The sequence below is a fragment of the Podarcis vaucheri genome (genome assembly GCF_965113315.1).
Source record: "Podarcis vaucheri genome assembly, chromosome: 16".
Classification (NCBI taxonomy): domain Eukaryota; kingdom Metazoa; phylum Chordata; class Lepidosauria; order Squamata; family Lacertidae; genus Podarcis; species Podarcis vaucheri.
In genome coordinates, this window is record NC_138754.1 from 38,486,295 (window position 1) to 38,507,369 (window position 21,075).

General features: G+C 46.6%; 1 protein-coding gene and 1 long non-coding RNA gene across 4 annotated transcripts in view; one reads left to right on the forward strand and one right to left on the reverse strand.

Annotated features, from left to right (window-relative positions):
• The window catches only part of TMEM132B (transmembrane protein 132B), a 376,300-nt gene that overhangs the window by 164,666 nt on the left and 190,559 nt on the right, over nucleotides 1-21,075 (reverse strand). The window lies entirely within an intron of this gene.
• On the forward strand, nucleotides 1,716-16,744 carry LOC309521576. Its single transcript, XR_014214731.1, has 3 exons — nucleotides 1,716-2,170; nucleotides 6,837-6,900; nucleotides 16,000-16,744. It is a non-coding gene; the product is annotated as an uncharacterized lncRNA (long non-coding RNA).

The window sequence follows — 21,075 nt, forward strand, 5'->3', positions numbered from 1 at the left end:
CTCCCATACTAAATGCACATCGATATAGAAAGGTTACTCTGAATCTCGGGACTTCCCCCCACCCCCTCCATAGGTCCTGTTGTCAACATTTCCAACTGCACATTATTTCATAATCTATATTTTATATCTATCCATATTGTCCATTCTGAAGGAAATCAGCCCTGAGTGCTCACTGGAAGGACAGATCCTGAAGCTGAGGCTCCAGTACTTTGGCCACCTCATGAGAAGAGAAGACTCCCTGGAAAAGACCCTGATGTTGGGAAAGATGGAGGGCACAAGGAGAAGGGGAAGACAGAGGACGAGATGGTTGGACGGTGTTCTCGAAGCTACAAACATGAGCCTGACCAAACTGCGGGAGACAGTGGAAGACAGGAGTGCCTGGCGTGCTCTGGTCCAGGGGGTCACGAAGAGTTGGACACGACTGAACAACTAAACAACAACATATTGTCCACAGTATTTATTACATTACAAGTGAGATTAAAATCCTGTTAATGTTTTCATCTGCTTACAGTGGTTGAATGCACATTTTTCTCATTGATGGTGGAAGGGGCTGAGGTTGGGGGCTTATCTCCTTTCCTGCTCTTCTAGATGTGGCAGCCTTTATGCCAAAACCCACAGTAGCCATTTTGTATTATGCCACACCCACATGGCCGCCATTTTCTGAAACACTTTCTCAACACCTCAAATACGCCTGATCCAAAAAGGTTGGCCGCCTCTGATCTAGCACTTCACCTCAGGCAGCAAAACGTCTTGGAATGACCAGGCTCCTTCAGAGTAGACTTCCACATATCACTTTTCACCGCCTGTGTTCTTTTTTGCTCCTTACTTCCCTCCCTCCCTACGGGCATTTAATTTACTCCAGCACAGCAGATGATTAGGTTATGCTTTATAGTGTGATGGCCATTGCAGAATGTCCACCACTGGGCTCTTTCGCAAGAGGCATTTAATTTTCCTGCCGTAAATCGCTGTAGATGAAAAGAAACGAAAAAGGGAGGGAGGGCGAATCTTTCTTCAGTGCTATTGTGAGCGGAGAAGTAAATATTGTCACTCTTTCGACATGGCTAATTAGTTACTTCCCAAATCATTTGACTGCTTGCGACACTTTAAATTGCTTTTTGGACCTCCTGCATCTATATATAATAGACACAATGGCTTGGAGCGCTGGAGCCACATTGGAAAATTGACAACGTTGCAACTTGATAAATCAGGCAGCTGAAAGGGGGAAGAAAAAAGAGCAACCCTTAGTTTAGTTAATGGAAAAGTGTGGGGCGGCCAGCTCTTTTGGTACCAACCACCTTATTTATTCAAGTGGAAATATTTCAGCCAGGATGAACAATTCATTCTTCCCATCCCTCGCGGCTAATTTATTTAGTGCAGTGGTGGAGAACCTCCAGCCCACAGGTCTAATTTGACCTGCAATACCATTTCCCATAAGCAATGCCAATGCCAGTGCTCACGGTCCGCTGAGGGGCCCATGGCTGACCCCTGGAGCCTCCCAGCCCTCCTCTCCCTCCCTCCTTGCTGTTTCGGCCTGTTCACCTGCCCAGGCTGAACAGGCAAGCAGTGACAAGAGCGAGGGAGTAGATCATCACCCTCAACTTGCCTTGTATGCTGGATTGGGGCCAGAGACGGAGAAAGGAGGGGCACGTAAATGAGCAGTGGGGATGGAAGTAGGGAGATGGCAGGTCCACTCAGGGATGGGACCCACAAAAGGCATCTTGCGCAGGAGTTTTCCAAAGTGTGGAGCCAGGACTAGTTGTTCCTTTCTGTGCCTTAAGTGGGTGCCAAGGCCTGACTACACACACTCTCCTGGATGAGCCCCAGTCTGTGACATTCCCTGCTTAAAACTCTGGAATATTTTAAAAGTAGCAAACAATGAGTTTGCACTCTTAGCCAGCCAGGCCAGTGTTGGAGGGAGGTGCGAGTAGCTGTTCCAATCCTGCCAGCCCTAATAATAAAGAAATGTTCCCTAGCCAGTACCTGCTACCCAGGAAATACAGACTTCGCCTTTCTTTCTGCACCCAGGTCCCTGTGCAAGACGGCTGTGCAAATCCATTACATTGATGGCACTGTGGATCACCGTAACAGCAGGAGTCAGGCCAGCCCCGTTATGAGAATAGGCTTCCATCGATTGGCCTGGGCTCCCTCTTAGACAATGTCATTTCAGCAGGTGCGTCTTTTAAATCTTGTGGCTTTTCTAGCAACGCTGTTCTGCCGGCAGCTAACCAGACCAAAACCTAGGACAGTTCTTATTTTATTTTTAAGACTGAAAGGTGATGAAATGTGGTGGTGCCAACACGGGGTGTGGGAATAGGCACTGCTGTGCCCTCTAGATATTGTCAATCTGCAGCACCTACAAATCTGTTGGCCATCCCAGCTGCCATAGGCACCACATTGGCTAGCTCTGAGTTAATGGTACAGTGATAACTCGGGTTAAGTACTTAATTCATTCCGGAGGTCCGTTCTTAACCTGAAACTGTTCTTAACCTGAAGCACCACTTTAGCTAATGGGGCCTCCTGCTGTTGCTGCACCGCCGCTGCACGATTTCTGTTCTTATCCTGAAGCAAAGTTCTTAACCTAAAGCACTATTTCTGGGCTAGCAGAGTCTGTAACCCGAAGCGTATGTAACCTGAAGCGTATGTAACCCGAAGTACCACTGTATTGCCTTAGGTCTGTGGAGACCCAGGTTCAAATTCAGAATGCTAGTGTCAATAGAGTACAATCTGATTCAGCAGGGCTCTTCTTCTTCTTTACCCTCCCCATCTCATCATTTTATTCTGTTGGCCTCAGTGTTCTATGGTACAGTGGTACCTTGGTTTACAGGGACGTGGGTGGAGCCTAGGGCTTGCCAATCAGAAGGTCAGCGGTTCAAATCCCAACGGGGAGCTCCCTTTGTTCAGTTCCAGCTCCTGCCCACCTAGCAGTTCAAAAGCACATCAAGTGCAAGTAGATAAATAGGTACCGCTTCGGTGGGAAGGTAAACAGGGTTTCTATGCACTGCTCTGGTTCGCCAGAAGTGGCTTAGTCATGCTGGCCACATGACCTGGAAGCTGTCTGCAGACAAACGCTTGCTCCCTCGGCCTGTAAAGCGAGATGAGCGCCGCAACCCCAGAGTCGTCCATGACTGGACCTAATGGTCAAGGGTACCTTTACCTTTACCTCGGTTTACAAACTTAATCTGTTCTGGAAGTCCGTACTTACACCAAAGCATTCTTAAACCAAGGCGCTCTTTCCCATACCGGTTGGGACTCAATTTACAAATGGAACACACCCAACAGGAAGCGGAACATGTTCTGCTTCCAAGGCAAAGTTCACAAACCAAAACACCGACTTCCAGGTTTGCAGTGTTCTTCACCCAAGTTGTTCATAAACTAAGCTGTTCTTAAACCAAGGTACCACTGTACTAGCATAGAACATTATCACAGAAATGTAGAGTTAGAAGGGACCCCCCAAAGTCATCTAGTCCAACCCCTTGCACTGCAGGAATCTCAACTAGATCATCCCTGACAAATGGCCATCCAACCTCTGCTTATAAACCTCCAAGGATGGAAAGTCCTCCACCTTCCAAGGGAGTCTGTCAAACTGTCAAGCAGCTCTTACTGCTGGAAAGTTCTTCCTGATGTTTAGCTGGAATCTCCCTTCTTGATGCATGTGTAATATCTGAAAGATTGCCCCCTTCTCTTCAGATGCTCTCAGATGTTAAGCTCAGCAGAGGAGGCCTTCTTGGTAGTTCCTCCAGCCCTCAGAAATTCGGGGGGGGGGGGGTTGGCCCAGGAGAGTGCATTCTCTGTGGCAGCTCCGAGGTGGTGGACTTCCCACAGAGGAGTGTCCAACACCGTTTCCATCACAGAATGAAGACGCACACCTCTTTACCGTGGTCTTTGGCACCTGAGATATATGCTTTCAGGACCCAACCTGTTCTTGTGACTGAAATTTGTTTTAAACTGTTTTTAATACTGAATTTCAGATGGTTGTAACCCACCCTGGGATCTGATGGCGAAGGGCAAATAATGAACTGAAATAACAGTAACAATATCAATGATGGTGATGATGATCAATCTTCAATGGGCCCAATTCAGAAGACACCTGCAAGCACAAGGCAGCTTTCCCCCCCCCCCTTCCCCAACATCTCCCCAAAATCTGCTCTGGAGGGTAAGGAGAAGCCCCCTCCCCAAAAAGCACACAGGGAAGGGAGAGGGGAAATTGTTTTGTTTGAAAGGCAAAATGTCTTGCACCTACAAAATAACTGAATAAGTGTGATGTTGTAATTCCACCCAATATCACCATGGTCAGGCTTTGGAATAGTAAGGACCATAAGCCCTGAGCACAAGACAGGACATGAACCTGGAACAAAAGAGTAAGGCTGTCCAACTTGAGTGTCCAGAAGAGAAATGATGTTTCTGGCTGACCCTCAAGACAGCAAGAATGGGCAACCTCTGACCCTTTAGGAGTTGGCCTCCTTCTCCTGTCAGCCCCAAGCCAAGCCAGCATGGCTGGCGGTCAGGAATGATGGGAGTTGTAGTCCAATGACATCTGGAAGGCCACAGAGCCTTCCATCCCTGGCGCAGAGCCAATATGGAGCAAATTAAGCCACTATTCCTGACCCTTAAAGGGCCTTAGCAATTATCAGCCACTGATATACACCAGCATTCCCGGAAAGCCAACCTTTTTTTTAAAGAACAGAAATAAAAAGCTCTCATTAAGAAGAATCTGGCAGGGTTTTCAGCTAAGTACTGTAGAAGACCAGAGAGTTGAGTCAGCTGTGCCAACAAGGCAAGTAAAGGTGCTTTGCTCACCTGCTGGAGTTCTTTGATAAAGGTTAAGCAACCTGTAAGACTGAGGTGGAGCATACATTTTCATAACCCTTTTTAATATCATCACCATTTCCCACAGCAGAGCAAAGGGGTGACGACTGGGTCAGCAATGCAGCAATTTGAAAGGGTGGCAGTGGAAACGGCAATGAAAATGAAAGCTTCCTTTGCCTTCTTAACTTGACCTTCCAGTTTTCCCTGGAACAATTTGCCAGCTGGTAGTTAAGAGAAGTACAGTCATCATAGATGATCTCTCTCCTTATAAAATATCAGATAGTATATAGATATGAAGATTCACAATATATGTGCTGGAATCCAGAACAACCTAGGAAGGTACCCTCCACCAGGTCAGATTTTCCTCCAAGATACATGCATGGCCGTCCACATGTGAAGGTTTACACATTTCAAACATCTGGATAGCAGGGGCAAGATGGGAGGAGCTGAGCATCATTGGGGGCTGGTCCAATGACAACAGCCCCATGGCCATTTCATGAACACTTTGCCCCTTCTTGCAAGTAACTCGCAAAAGGAGCTTAAGAAGCACTGCTGTTGAGCAGGGATGGGAACCTGTGGTCCTTGAGATGTGCTCGAACTATCAGATGTGGTCCCTTTTCATTGGCTATTCTGACTGGGGCTGATGGGAGTTGGAGTGCAGTGACATCTGGGGGCCACAGGTTTCCCCATCTTTGCTAGGAGATCTAAAATTATCACCCAGGCAAGTGTTGGCAGGGACAATGTCATGGGCCAGGAGTCAGCTTCACCTGCTGAGCAGCAGCCTGAAAGAGCAGAAGGCGCAGTGACTCCACCTGCTGCTGACCAGCCTTCTTGCTCCTGATGAGAACCAGCTGGCTCCAGCTTTCTTAAGCAGGGTTTCCAGTCTCGGTCAGTTGCTGGAAACAACATTTGTCCTTCTTGACCAGACCTTGCTGCTTCTTGAGCCCTTGGACCCTCGGCTTTCTTGACCCCTGATTTGTCTGACTATGTGAACTGAGATACTCCTGACCTTGGGACTGGACTGGACCTTGTATACAGACTAGTTTTCAAATGTTTGTAAAAGATTCTGACTCAAAGGGAAGGTTTTCCCACACTCCGGATCTTTTGAAAAGCAGCAGCTTCCCAGCCCTGCAAATTTGTCCCCTCCTCCCTCTCCTGCAATGTGTCATCTTCATTTGCATCTGTCACATTATTCACTAGGACACACTTGTTTACCGCCTAAGTGATGGAATCGAAGGAGTCGGTACAGCCAGGTGTGCTGAAAACAAAAATCAACATAATCAGGAGGCTTGGAAAATTGCTTTTAATTGTGTGTTTACACAGGCAATTCTCCAAAATTATTTGGGCCGGGAGGCTACAGATTCCATACTGTCAGATAACCCATATAAAAACCCTCATTTACCCAGAGATGGGGAATGGGTGAATATTTAACCACACTTTAAACCTAAATGTAATATTGCACTGGATAGCTTATTTAGGTAGGGAATGGATCCAGCTGGAAATTAAACATTTAGAACACCTCTAGAGGCATAGCTCTTGCAGCACCTGGAAGACCTAACAGAATAAATTTGTGAGTCTGCAAGTTGCCACAAGACCCCTTGTTGTTGCAACATCTTAACTGTCTTGTAGGGCTGTGTACAGTCCCCTATCCCCCGAACTGACATGTGCCAACCCAAGGAAAATGTCCCAGCCCTGATCCAGCCCCAAAGCTACTTGGAGGCAGGGCTAATGTGTAATTAGGTTTTCCTCAACCTGACTCTGTCCCAGCCAGGATCTGCCATGTAGGCTTGATTCAGCTCAATTATTCAGGCTTTGCCCAAATCCAGGGCACTGACCTATGTCTCCACCTGCATGTCTTCTTCCATGACTCAACAGCAAGGAGAAGGTGGAGTTTTTCAACCTGAAAGCCACATTCCCTCTGGGCACATGCCAGGGGTGGATGAGGCCAGGGGCACAGCAGTGAATGTAAATTACACCTTTGTAAAAGGCTGGTTGCTACATACACTCTTCCCTGTCTTTCACCCAAACAGGCAAGGATCATCACCGGAGGGCAGCGATGCATTCCAGTGGCATAATGGGTGTGAAACAAGACAGGTAAGGGGTGTGGCCTGTGTAGAGGAGGTGTGCCTTGCAGGGGCCCAAGGGCCAGATAGAGAGTCCTGGAGGTCCACATTTGGCGCCCAGGCCTGAGGTTCCCCATTGCTGCATTATAGTTCAGGGTCATCTAGTCAGCAGAGGATTTCAGTACAAACCAAAGTTCTACTTCATGAAGGATTTGCAGGATTTGCTGCCACAAGATGCAGTGACAGCTGCTAGCTTAGAAGGGTTTAGAATGGGATTTGACAAAAGCTGCTTTTGGTTGCTAGTCCTCATGGCTACAGATAATCTCCAGGCTCACTCAGCAGTAGCTTCTGGGAGCAACATCAGAAGTTGGCGATTACCTTCCTGCACTGCTTGTGGGCTTCACAGAGACATCTGGCTGACCATCATTGGGATGTACCCTTCTCTCCCCCTTCCTCTTCTGTTCTGGAAGTCTCCCTCTCTGTGTGCCTGCCCTCAACCTGTTATGCTGCAGTCCTATACAGAAGTAAGTTCCATTGGGTTCAATGGGCTTTTCTCCCAGATAGGCAAGTATAGCTGCCTTCTCTAACATGGTGCCTTCAAGATGCTTTGGACTACAGCTCCCATCAATCCCAGCCAGCATAGCCTCTGGTCAGGAATGATGGGAGTTGCAGCCCCACAACTAGAGGACATCAGGTTGGGAGAAGGCTGGAGTATACAATTGCAGCATTAATCACTTTCCCCTTACCTACCCATGGCCAACTGAAGGCCTTTGATGAAAAAAGAATTGCTAATAAGAAATTTCATTTAATGGTCATCAGCCAAGAGCCAGCAGAGGTCTTGGGTCAGCATGAGACTCATTATCAGCAGAGTGAGATTCTGTATCCTGTGTGGAATGAGTTATTGATTTTATCCAACCCATAAAGGGCATCTCTTTCTGGAATACATATCACCACGTCTGGCATCCTATAGCCGAAAACCACAACCAGGCCTTGCATTGCTGAATCCTTGTTCTCCACCCAAACCCCACACCAGCTTCTAGATATAATTTGCTAACATCTTAAAACTTTTCCCAGCACACATTTTGTCACACTTGAATGGCATAAATATGAAATGATGGTGCAGGAACAGTAGCCAGCCTGGTCATATGTGTCCAAGAAATGCTGTTTCCAATGGCCAAGAATGGAGCTTTCCCAAGGAGATATTCCCACACATCCTGGAAGACTACTGACATCATCCAGCCTCACTTGGGGTCTGTTACTGGTGACTATGGCTGGTTTTAAAGAGATGCACCCAGAGGCAAAGCAGAAGAAATGGTCTAATTTGTAACAAGTCCACAAAACTCTTAACCGCAATTCTAATGGGTCAGTCATAATCGGCAAGGGAATCCATGAGTTGTGAGTTCAATCTTAGTCCTTCTCAGTGTAGACCCACTGAAATTTATGGAGATGACCAGCTTAGCTCTATCCATTTCAGTGGGTCTACTCTGAGCATAAGTAGTTGGACAAAAAAGACCCACATGTCTTGACCTCTAGGCAGAGCTAGAGGCAAAAGCTGGCAGAGCAATGAATTTGACCTTTGTATAGCAATCTAAGTTTCAGTGCACACATGCACCCCTCCAGGGAAACAAGAAGCGTGACTAGGGTGCAAGGACCTATTTCAAACAGGCAAAATTAACTGAAAGGGGGTGTAAATTGGGGTGGGTGAAGGGTGTGGCCTAGGAAAGGGATGCAGTCCGAGGAAAGTCCCAAGGGCTAAACAGAAAGGGCCAGAGGGCTAAGTGTGAGCCCTGGGCCTGTGGTTCCCTGTGCCTTCTTTAAGAATTGATGCTTCACATCTGGAAGGGTAAGACAGTCTCCAACTTGGTTGGGGCAAGCTGGGTACTTGTAGCTATCCAAGGTTCTGAGCTGTGCTTTGTGGCTTCATGCTGAGGACAGATCACAAGAGGCTTGATGTTCTAGTTTTCACAACACAGCATGCTGCTTTGCACACACACTCTCTCTTGCTCTCTCTCATACACACACACACACTGCTTGGGCTACTTTAAAGTGTAGCTGCAGAGCTTTCCACATTGTGTGTCGCGACACATTAATGTGTCAGCTGCAGTGTGTAGGTGTGTCACGTGAACGCTCCCCTTGCTCTTCCCGGGGTTGGAAAGGGGTTAGTTTAATCTCTGGTTTGCTAGTAAAACAGAATTACTGTGTCGCGAAATTATGCATGTCTAAAAAGTGTGTCCCCAACGTGAAAAGTTTGGAAAGCTCTGAGAGGAGAAACTACATACATTGCCCTGAGCTCCTGGGACCAAAGTGTGGGATAAGAGCATCGTAGAATCGTAGAATTGGAAGGGACCCCCCCAAGAGTCATCTAGTCCACTCCCTGCAATGCAAGAATCGTAAATAATAAAATCTTGTAAAAACAAGAGAAGCGGACACGGAGCAATGGATCCAAACTACAAGAAAGAAGATTCCACCTAAACATTAGGAAGAACTTCCTGACAGTAAGAGCTGTTCGACAGTGGAATTTGCTGCCAAGGAGTGTGGTGGAGTCTCCTTCTTTGGAGGTCTTTAAGCAGAGGCTTGACAACCATATGTCAGGAGTGCTCTGATGGTGTTTCCTGCTTGGCAGGGGGTGGGACTCGATGGCCCTTGTGGTCTCTTCCAACTCTATGATGCTATGATTCTATGATTCTAAGGATGGGGAGCCTATGGCCCTCTGAGCAAGAACCCTGCTAGATTAGGTCAGTAGCCAATCTAGTTACTGTATTTTTTGCTCCATAAAACACGCTTTTTTCCTCCTAAAAAGTAAGGGGAAATGTCTGTGCGTCTTATGGAGTGAATGTGTGGTCAATCGCTGGCTCCCTTTCCGGCCCCGGCCCCTTTCCCAGCCTCCATTGTTCAATGTTCTGCAGACGGAGGCTGATTGTTTCCCCAGCGACATGGGACTGGCTGATTAGATTACCTTTCTGGAAACTATAGAAACAGCTCCCTTTCCTTTCCTAAAGAAGCTACAGAACTGTGAGTTGAACCACAAAAAACAGGATTTTTTCCCTTTGCAAAGTAAGCTCAACAACTTTGAGCTGATCCTCAAAAAAGGGGGCTTTTCCCCTTTGCAAAAGAAGCTGCACAACTGTGAGCTGATCCCCCCAAAAACGGGGCTTTCCCCCTTTCCTCCTCTAAAAACTAGGCGTGTCTTATGGAGCGAAAAATACGGTAAGTATCCTGTGCTCACAGAATCCAACCAAATGCCTACAGAAGCACCCAAGCAGGACCTGAGCTTCACAACCCCGCCCTCCTCCTATGGCCTCCAGCAACTGCCATTTAGAACCACACTGCCTCCAACAAAGGAAGCAGACCATGTTACCATAAAGCACCAATGCTGCAGCAAGCAAAGGCTCCAGCAGCTCAGTCAGCTGCTTGTGGCTGGAAAGCCAGACAGGATGTTTGTGACTGTTGCCATGGAAACAAAGGGGCAGTCCATTCTGTACTGAGCACCGGATGTTAGCTCAGTGTGTGTGTCATATGACCCGTACTGGAAGTACATGGGTGGAGTTTCTTCTTGCTGTTGTCGAGTGCAGACGTGTTTCTCTGTACTGATATGAGAGACAGAAATAAAAGATGTAAATAGTTTTCTGTCTGCTTCTTTCCCCTCCTTGGGGGACACCAAAGGGGAGAGAAGGAAACGGTGTGTTCCTCTCACATCTGAGAAGAATCGCCGGGACCTCGCCTGCTTATCAGCAGAGTGGAGACGCGGGGAGGTCGACAGGAATATCTGCCGGTGCCTACGCTGTGGCACATTCCTCTGACCCAGGCAGAATTCCAACAGTGGCAGCCTTCGGATGGTTGCTGTCCATCGGACATCTGCATGAGAGGCTGGTGCATTGTCCTCCTCTGCTCCATGGAAGCCTGATTTGAGAGGCTTATTCTCTGCAGCCAGAAGCTGACCAGAAGAAGCTGACAGCCAAGCCGATACTCAAGGTATGAGACTTTTAAGGGCTTAAAAGTGTGAATGCAGAATGGTTCATTCTCTGCTTCACGGAGAGCGTATGTGGGAAAGCAGCTCCAACTTAGAAGAGGCCTGCATTCCGGGCATTTTTGTGGTTTCCTGTCCGAGGAAAGGAATGCGCTGTTGCTAGGCAACGTCCTTCAGAAGGCTGTGCCTCAGAGAGGAGAAATGGAAAGTTACTCCAGAGGGCTGGAAAGTCAGACTATGCTTCAGAGAGGCGAAAACAAAGTTTGTTATGACTAGGTCCTCACGAACTGCTGGAAGGGACTTTCCAACGCAGCCAGTGTCAGAGTTGCCAGGTGTCAAGAGTGTAAACAAGCCAGCTATTGGATTTTAGAGGCTTGTGTTTTAGAGTCAATGCAAGGACTCAAAATGGATGCCAAGAAGGGGGAAGGCTTGCCTTCTCCACCCCTCCTGACCAATGACAATTATTCATCTTGGTCTGTAAAGATGAAGGCCCTGCTGCAGAATCAGAGACTGTTTGGGGTGATTGAGAATCCTATCCCAGCAGCACCAACGCGTGCTTGGGAGTCACAGAATGTGAAGGCTAGGACTGCTATAATTCTGTGTGTCTCAGATGAGCAGCTTGTGCATATACAGCATTTGGAATTTGCGCAAGAGGTTTGGAACACGCTGCGTACAACGCATCAGAGAGATGCCGGTTCTTCAGCGTTGCTGTATTTTGAGAAGTTGACCAATCTAAGATTAGCGCCTGATGGAGATGTTCAAGCGCACCTGACAGAGATGAAGTTTCTGCGTCAACAGATGGTGGAACGCAATTTCCGTCTACAGGAGGAAGTGTTTTGCTTCATGATGATAAACAGCCTTAACCGCACCTACAAGGTTGTTGCCAGTCAGCTTGGTTCGCTACCTGCTCAGCAGCTAACCGCGGAAAGAGTGTGTGCCGTCGTCCTGAACGAACACGACAGACTTGCTGCACTGGAAGTGAAGGACAGAGGGAGGCAAGAACAGAGTTCAAATCTTCCCACTGCTGATGCTACTGGAGAGCATGCCGTAGCATTGAGTGCTGTCCGATGCTACAATTGTGGACAGACTGGGCATCTACAGCGAAACTGTAAGAAGCCGCGACAGTCAAAAGGAGCCAAGAACAGTTCTACGAAGCCTGAGGCGTCAAGCAAAAGCCGTACCAAGTGCCAGGTGAAACCTGCAAAGGCTATGATGGTGAAAGGAACCACGCCAGATGTTGGGAACGCATTCATAATCGATACCGGCGCCACGAAGCATCTCTGCCCACACAGAGGACTGTTTTCGACGTTGAAGAAGCAAAGCTTCACTGTGAAACAAGCCAACGGTCAAGAACTGGAAGCGACCGGAATTGGAACTGTGTATCTTGAGAGTCTGAACTTGACTATAAACGATGTTTACCTGGTTCCAGAACTAAAATTTAGTCTGCTGAGTGCTTCGCAGATTGCAAAGAAGGGACTAAAACTGTACTATGATGCTAAAAGATGCAAGATCTACAAAGATGGAGAACTGTTTCTGGCTGCCAAAAAGAAAGATGGACTGTATTTGTTGACTTTTGATCAAAGTGATTACATGAAATGTAATACTTCTGATTCTAACGAAATTTCTCTTGCAGGTGTGACCAGTGTGAACACCAAGAAGGTGGCCAAGAAGGTCCACAGAGCTTTTCAGCGGGTGTATGCTGATGTGATTGGTCCTTTAGAACCATCTAGAGGCGGTGCAAAATATTACCTTGTGTGTGTTGATTGTTACACTAATTATTCTTGGGTTTATATGATGAAGAAACCGCAGGAAACTTTAGAAAAGTTTCAGGAGTTTTGTGACAAGGTTAAAAGTATGCATGATGCTAACATTGATTGTCTTTTCACAGATGACAAGCCAGTTTTTCTTTTACAGGATTTCCAGAGGTTCCTGGATGAGAAAGGGATAAGACACAAACTTGCTACTTCCGAAGAAGCATGGAAGAAATGTGTCTGTGTTAGAGTGAACAAAGAATTGCAAAAGGGAATGCATGCGCAATTGCTGAGTTCACATTTACCACATGATTATTGGGCCGAATCTCTAGCGTCCTATCTTCATGTGTGGTTGAGAAAAGTCTCAACAGAGTTGGGATGTTCTCCTTTTGAGAAGCTGTTTAATAGAAAACCTTCTGTTGCCTATTTTAAGGTTTTCGGGTCTCATGTGAGAACAGAAGCTCCAAGTGGGGTAAAGAATGCCAGAGGCATCTTTGTGGGTTATGAAAAAGGTCTCTATAGAGTAATTTTGTCTGAATCTGGTCAGGTGATTCTCACAAAATTTCTAGAGAGTGCTCCTGAACGGGAGAGAGTGATTGTTCACACATTTTCCACAGATGATTCTGATGATGATGATGATGAGTTTGATCTTATTGAGTTCAGTGGTACTGATGATGATGACACTGATAGCTCAGACAGCTCAGTTGTCACAGTCATTGAGAGGAAATCTCAAATAAAGACTAGACCCTCAGAAAAGTAGGATAAACCACTGATTAAGCTTAATACTGGTTCTCCAGAGAGTTCAGAGGCTGAACCAGAAAGCAGAGAAGAGCAGCAGCTCTTACGAAGGTCTGAGAGAGCAACGAAGGGTGTACCACCCAAGAGGTATTCAAAGGAATTTGCTAACCTTGCATATGTTGCTGTTGTAAACGATCAAGGACAGATTGAAGCTGTGTCTGAGTCAGAGACAAAGGCACAACAGAGAGTTGTTAACCAAGGTAATGCGAAGTCACACAACCAGAGAGGTACATTGGTTAAACCAGTGGCGGGTAGTTCCAAGGGTGGAACTGGAACAACAGGGGAATGTTATATGTATAACAACTGTTTGTTTTCTTCTCTGGATGACGCTTTGCTCGCAGCACGCATTGATACTTTAGGGGGAGTATGTTACCATAAAGCACCAATGCTGCAGCAAGCAAAGGCTCCAGCAGCTCAGTCAGCTGCTTGTGGCTGGAAAGCCAGACAGGATGTTTGTGACTGTTGCCATGGAAACAAAGGGGCAGTCCATTCTGTACTGAGCACCGGATGTTAGCTCAGTGTGTGTGTCATATGACCCGTACTGGAAGTACATGGGTGGAGTTTCTTCTTGCTGTTGTCGAGTGCAGACGTGTTTCTCTGTACTGATATGAGAGACAGAAATAAAAGATGTAAATAGTTTTCTGTCTGCTTCTTTCCCCTCCTTGGGGGACACCAAAGGGGAGAGAAGGAAACGGTGTGTTCCTCTCACATCTGAGAAGAATCGCCAGGACCTCGCCTGCTTATCAGCAGAGTGGAGACGCGGGGAGGTCGACAGGAATATCTGCCGGTGCCTACGCTGTGGCACATTCCTCTGACCCAGGCAGAATTCCAACAGACCATAGCCTTCAGGGTGAGCCTCCATAAACGTGCCTAATCCTCTTTTACAACCATGCAAATTGGTGGCCGTTACTGCCTGTTTTGGGTGCTAATTTCATACCTCAACTAAGTGTTGTGTGAAGAAGTCCCTTCCTTTGTCTGTCCCGAATCTCCCAATATTCAGCATCATCGGATGCCTCTGATCTCTAATGTTGTGAGGGGAAAAAACATCTCTCCATACTACATACACTGGCCATTGCCCTAGGGGTGATTGGGCCGGAATCCAGCAATGTCTGTAGAAGGGCCACAGATTCTCCACCTGTGCTCTAAACCATGAAACCCCTCAAATTTCCCATGGCTCAGAGAAAGCCACAAACCAGTTGATTAAATTGATCTGTGATATTTATGCTCTCATCCCCCCCCCATACTGCTTGCACCTTAACTTCATTCAGAACAGGAAATCTCCTATTTGAATAATTTATATCCCTGAGGAAGAAGGGGGGGGGATTTGAAATTTTATTCTAGCTGTGGCTACCAGGTTCACTGAGGGGTGAAGTAAAAGCAGTGTGTGTGTGTGTGCGCGCACACACACACATACACACACACACACCATTTATTGTACTGGAAGCCTCTACTGTTCACATTGGCTTGGCTCCCAGTTCTGAGTGATTAGAATAAACCATAGAAATATTAATTAACGGTGCCAGGATTGCAGGACTAATAGTGTTTGTGTTAATGGGGTGTTAACAAATTGAAAGCTGCGGCATCACGCTCAGCTCGGGAGAAGCAGCCTCTCCACAGTACCTTGGACTGATGGAGGAAATCAAGCATATGCTTTTACAGGGCGGGGAGAATAGGGCTGTTTTGGAAGAGGGCTAAAGCAAAACTGCAAAGAAGCAACTTCCTGGCTCTCAAAGTATACAAAGGGCCTGCAGTTGCTCTTTCAATAGCTTCCCTGTCAAAACATTTGCCTGCTATTTCCATTTTGTGAGGATTCAGATGAAACTATTCACCATTTGAGGGTGCCAACCTAGCAGTTCGAAAGAACGAAGTGCATGTAGTTAAATAGGTAGAGAAATACTTCTCTGGCGGGAAGGCAAACGGCATTTCCGTGTGCTGCTCTGGTTCACCAGAAGTGGCTTAGTCATGCTGGCCACAGGACCCGGAAGCTGTATGCTGACTCCCTTGAACAATAAAGCAAGAGCTCATCTCGCTTTATTGGCCGAGGGAGCCAGCGTACAGCTTCTGGGTCATGTGGCCAGCATGACTAAGCCACTTCTGATGAACTAGAGCAGCGCACGGAAACGGCGTTTACCTTCCCGCCGGAGTGGTACCTATTTATCTACTTGCACTTTGACGTGCTTTTGAACTGCTAGGTTGGCAGGAGCAGGGACCGAGCAATGGAAGCTCACCCCGTCACGGGGATTCGAACCGCCAACCTTCTGATTAGCAAGTCCTAGGTTCTGTGGTTTAACCCACAGCGCCACCCACGTCCCTCCATACTCTGCACCTTCAACTACATGAATAATCCTGCAGTTCCTCATTGAAAGAGTCTGATCCTTCAGCCTCGGGGCAGAGTCAGTGGCTAACCTTCTCCAGATGGCAGCCTGCAGAATCTTCTTTCTGTGACCAGATCCCGTGCCGGCTTCAGGATCCCTAAGGCACTGAGCAGCAACCTTAGAGACCACCCCCTCCCTCTTGTCCTGGAATCCCTTTCCATGGAGTCTAAGGGTCCAACGCATGGCACCGGCTTAGCTTTCTGCTTCCTGTTTGCCCCTCCATTCTGATGGTACTCCAGAAGAGATGCCCACATCCTGGCCTCAGCCACCTGCCCATTCCGCCAAGGTCAGAAACAGCCTGAAGCCCTGGAACCTGAGCTGGTGCAATTAAGATTTGCTGAGCCCTGCAAGTCGAAGCAGGTAGTTGAGAAGAGAGAACGTGCACACGGGAGAAGGTGAGAAACTGACTGAACACAGGCAGCAACATGAGCAGCAGAAAAAGAGCCGTTTTCTTTCATTTGGTCCAAAAGATATGTGGAGAAAGTGTCTCATGCTGACATTGAGAAATGAAAGACGTGCTCTAAAAATACACTTGCGGTGCCGTCGCTTTCTTGCAAGGAGAGCCAATTGGATCCTTCTTTCAATGCAGGCTATTTTTTTATTTTCTTTATTCACCTTTTCCTTTCTTTCCTTAGCCTGAAGCCTCCAAGGGTGTGACTACACTTAGAAATAATTAGCGGACAAAGGGAATGGAAATGCACAAAGTGGCTCCTCTATGGCAAAAAATTAAAGACGGGGTGAGGTACCAGTGGCCCTCAGCATATTCTTGGTCTCCAACTCCCATCAGTCCTGGACAGACTGTCAGGAATAGAGAGTGGAGTTTGTGTTTTTATTATGCACTGGAATAGTAAAGTACAAGATAATGCTGAAACATATACTTTATTAAGAACTTTGTGGTGATTTAGAAAAGCATGGTGATGAGTCTTGATTCCCAGTCATAATATATTTATTTACTCTTTGGTGAAGTTGGTTGTTTAGAATTTCTTTTCCTATTAAGCACAGATAGCATTATAAAGATGATGTCTTGTTTTCTAAGTGTGTTTATATATCTATGGTTATCTATCAGGTTACAGTACAGTGGTACCTCGGGTTAAGTACTTACGGTAATTCGTTCCGGAGGTCCGTACTTAACCTGAAACTGTTCTTAACCTGAAGCATCACTTTAGCTAATGGGGCCTCCTGCTGCTGCCGCGCCGCCAGAGCACGATTTCTGTTCTCATCCTGAAGCAAAGTTCTTAACCTGAAGCAATATTTCTGGGTTAGCAGAGTCTGTAACCTGAAGCGTATGTAACCTGAAGCGTATGTAACCCAAGGTACCACTGCATATTTCTGCTTGAGAGTTATGTACTCACATCTATGTTAATAAAATAGCATTTTTAAAAATAAATTGGAGGTTTCAATATTTAGCAAATAATCCTAAGGCAATAAATCCCTGTACAAATGATAACTGAGTCTGCTCAGTGGCTACAAAAGGAAGACTGGGTTATTTATGGGGGGGGGTCGAATGGGGTACTTGGAACCCTTAACACTGTAACTCTTTGATGCAGCTCACATTTCTTCCTTCAGACTGTCTGTCCCAGGGTGGTTATGCCTGTCTCTGGGAGTTTTTGCGAGTGTCCAAAGGCAGTGTGTTCTGTTTCCATTGAGAAGTTAAACAGAGGAAAGAAATAACACTGTTAAGTTGCTTGGGCAAGGGGGAGAATGTCTCTAACGCAGACGATCCAAGCCCCACCAGAATCTAATCAACCACTCTCAGCAGGAAGAAAGAAGTACCACTTAAATGATATGACAGGCTGACGTATAATCATGGCTGAAGGAGAATTACAGTTCAGTGCTGCCACATAAGGCTGGTTCATCGCTGCTGGAGTTTCCAGCAGAAGGGGGGAAAAGAAGAATAACCACGTAGCCAAAACACAAGAGTCAAATGATTTAAGTAGCTAAACCAGGGGTCAGCAAACTTTTTCAGCAGGGGGGCGGTCCACTGTCCCTCAGACCTTGTGGGGGGCCAGACTGTATGGGGGAGGGATGAACTTTTTTCTCCCGCCTGCAAAGAGGCCTGAAGATGCTTTGCTTTACCTGTCCCAGTTGTCGTCCCAATAGCCGCAGTTGGGCTTCTCCAGCCAGCCAGGTGCCATGGTGGGGTAGGAGACTGCATTGGCCAGTGAAGACAGAAGCAGCAGCCCCGGTGGAGGAGCCACGGATGGAGGCAGGTGAACTGGGGCGTCGCCAGAGCTTTTGCCCACCACCTGCTGCGGCTTCCCGAGAAGCACCATGAAGAAGAAGACCCACCAACCCACAAGCAGTAGCCGCGGGCACCACAATGACCCTCCTGAATGCCGTGGGAGGAACGAAGGAGGGAGGGAGGCAGGCAACGCAAAGAAAGCGCGCGAGGAAGTGGCACGGAAAAGAGGCGCAGAGAAGGAAGGAAGGGCAGACTGAGGGAGAGGGAGGAGGAGCAGGAGGAAAACGCAGCAACAGCCGGCAGCCAGCGTCACACGCCCCCTTCACAGTGCCACCCTGCTGAGGTGGGCAGGCAGATGAGCCGACTCCCACCATCGACAGCACCCAGCATGGGACAAGATTGCTCCGTCCCTGAGGAGAAAAGCGCCACCGTGTGAGGGAGAGGGAAAGAAGGCACGCTCTGGTGATCCATGCGCTGGCGATCCACATAGCGATTTCCAGACTGTCCACAGGCCAGATCTAGAAGGCAATTGGGCCTGATCCGGCCTGCGGACCTTAGTTTGCCGACCCATGAGTTAAACCTTTGGTGGGTGTGTATGGGCTGTGCAATGGGTTCAGCCAAGGCCCAAGCCAGATGGGGCCTATTCAGAGGCATCAGTCAACTCGGGTTGAGACTCCAATTGCTACTGGTTAGGTTTGATGGTGCAGAGTCACCTGGGCTGTCAAGGAGATGGGCATCAGGCACGATAACCTATGAAAAGGCCAAGGCCTCCCTAACCAGTGGCTGCATTTTCCCAGGAGCAGGTAGGAGCCCAACACTGCCTGACTCTCTTTCCTGCAGAGAGGCCACTTTCAAAGGAGCACCCTGCAGAATTGAACCCCCTGCTGTCAGTTGGTGGGCAGGGCTAAGGGACGCAGCGCCTGATTAAACATCGGCCACTACACCTGAGCTAAATTTAAGGCTGGATCTGAGGCACTGTGGCAGTTCCCAAGCTGGCCCAGGGTGGATCAGCCTGGTTGAGCTATTAGGCTGGAATCATGAGGCAGATTGGGGGATAGATAGAGAGATGATAGAGATGGACCTTTAATTCTATACACGTAGCATTAGATTAAATTGCAAGAAATTACTATGGTGGTTGTTATTTTAATTTACTATCTGCCCTTCATTGTAAGGTCCCAGGGTGGCTTACAACAATTTAAAATAAAACTTTAAAAAAAACCAGCTTGAGACAAATCGCAATTGCAAGAATGGGGTGTCTTCTAAAATACATATCTCTTTGGTGTCAAAGGCAGGTGCATCTTCAACATACAATGGCAGCAACATAAGGAAGATGCCCCACGACTCAAAGAAATATTTAGAATAAAAATAAATATTTTAAACCTCTTATAAGAACTGTATAAATAGAATAGAAAATTAATATTAATCATTTATTATCTCAGCAGCAAAAAATCAAATTGAGCTTTTTTTTTTTTTTTTTTTTTTTGCTTCATATAACTGACAAAGGGGAAGTGTGTCTTTTCAAATTGCTCTTTTCCATCTCTTAATTTCGCTAACTCTGGACGTTCAGTCTCCACAACAAACTACACACTGTGCCGAACTGTTCTCTTTCAGTTGCCCCTCTTTTTTGGCAGGAATAGAAGGAAATGAGTTGGGGTTTTTTTAATAAAACAAAACGAAAACGAAAACTAATCTGAAACAATTTAGAACCTTGGAATCAACCAGAAACATATCCTGCAATTTCAGCTCCTGTTAACCTGCTCCTCCTGCAGCTTCTCTGAGACAAGTGCATGTGTGTGCCTGGCCTCAGGGCAGCAAAACAACGCAAAAGAGTAATTAAGAATAAAAACTGCTGGTAATTGTGCATGAGCCACACAGAGCAGGAACATGCAAACATAAAAACATGTAGTGTTGTTTACAAGGGCTCCAAATGACAACGATCTACATCACTCATGCAAGGCTTCACAATCAAGCTGTGCTGACATACAGTGAAATTTTGGAACAAGAAGGAGACAAACTGAAATTGCAGAGTTTTGAAAAATTAAAAAACAAAGTGAGAGATTGGCTTCATTATTATCAGATAATGGAGACATATAATTTGGATAAGAAAATTGGCTTCCAGGTGGAAAAGTCAAAATTAGAAACGGAACTGTTAGAACCCAAAACTAAGAACTTGTCAAGAATGTATAATTTGCTGTTGAAATGGAATACTTAGGATGAAACGGTGAAATCTGTTATGATTAAATGGGCACAGGATGTTGGACATAATATTATGTTTGCTGACTGGGAACAGTTATGGACCACAGGTATGAAGTTTACGGCATGTAATGTCTTAAGAGAGAATATTATGAAAATGATATACAGGCGGTACATGACCCCAGTCAAGCTTGCAAAAATCTATCATTTGCCCGATAATAAATGTTGGAAATGTAAAGAAACTGAAGGTACATTCTTTCACCTTTGGTGGACATGCCCAAGGATTAAGGCTTTCTGGGAAATGATATATAACGAAATGAAAAGGGTATTTAAATATACCTTCTTGAAGTGTGGTGGAGTCTCCTACTTTGGAGGTCTTTAAGCAGAGACAACCATATGTCAGGAGTGCTCTGATGGTGTTTCCTGCTTGGCAGGGGGTTGGACTCGATGGCCCTTGTGGTCTCTTCCAACTCTATGATTCTAAGAAACCAGAGGCCTTTCTCCTGGGCAGTGTCGGCCAATTGGTGCCAAAGAAGGATAGGACTTTTTTTATGCATGCAACAACAGCAGCAAGAATACTCATTGCAAAGTACTGGAAGACACAAGAACTACCCACCCTGGAAGAATGGCAGATGAAGGTGATTGACTACATGGAATTGGCAGAAATGACTGGCAGAATCCAAGATCAGGGAGAAGAGTCGGTGAAAGAAGACTGGAAGAAATTTAAAGGCTATTTACAGAAATATTGTAAAATTAATGAATGTTAGAAGGATGTTGGTAAGAAACTAAGCAGTTTCCAGCTGTAATGCTTTAAGAGTTATGAAAAAAGGGGGGGTTACAAATGGGTAAAGTTTAATGGTAAGGATTTGCTGAACTAACAAATTGAACTGGAATACAAAGAAGGGAGGTATGAGGAGGTCCGGGGTAATAAGTGTAAGGA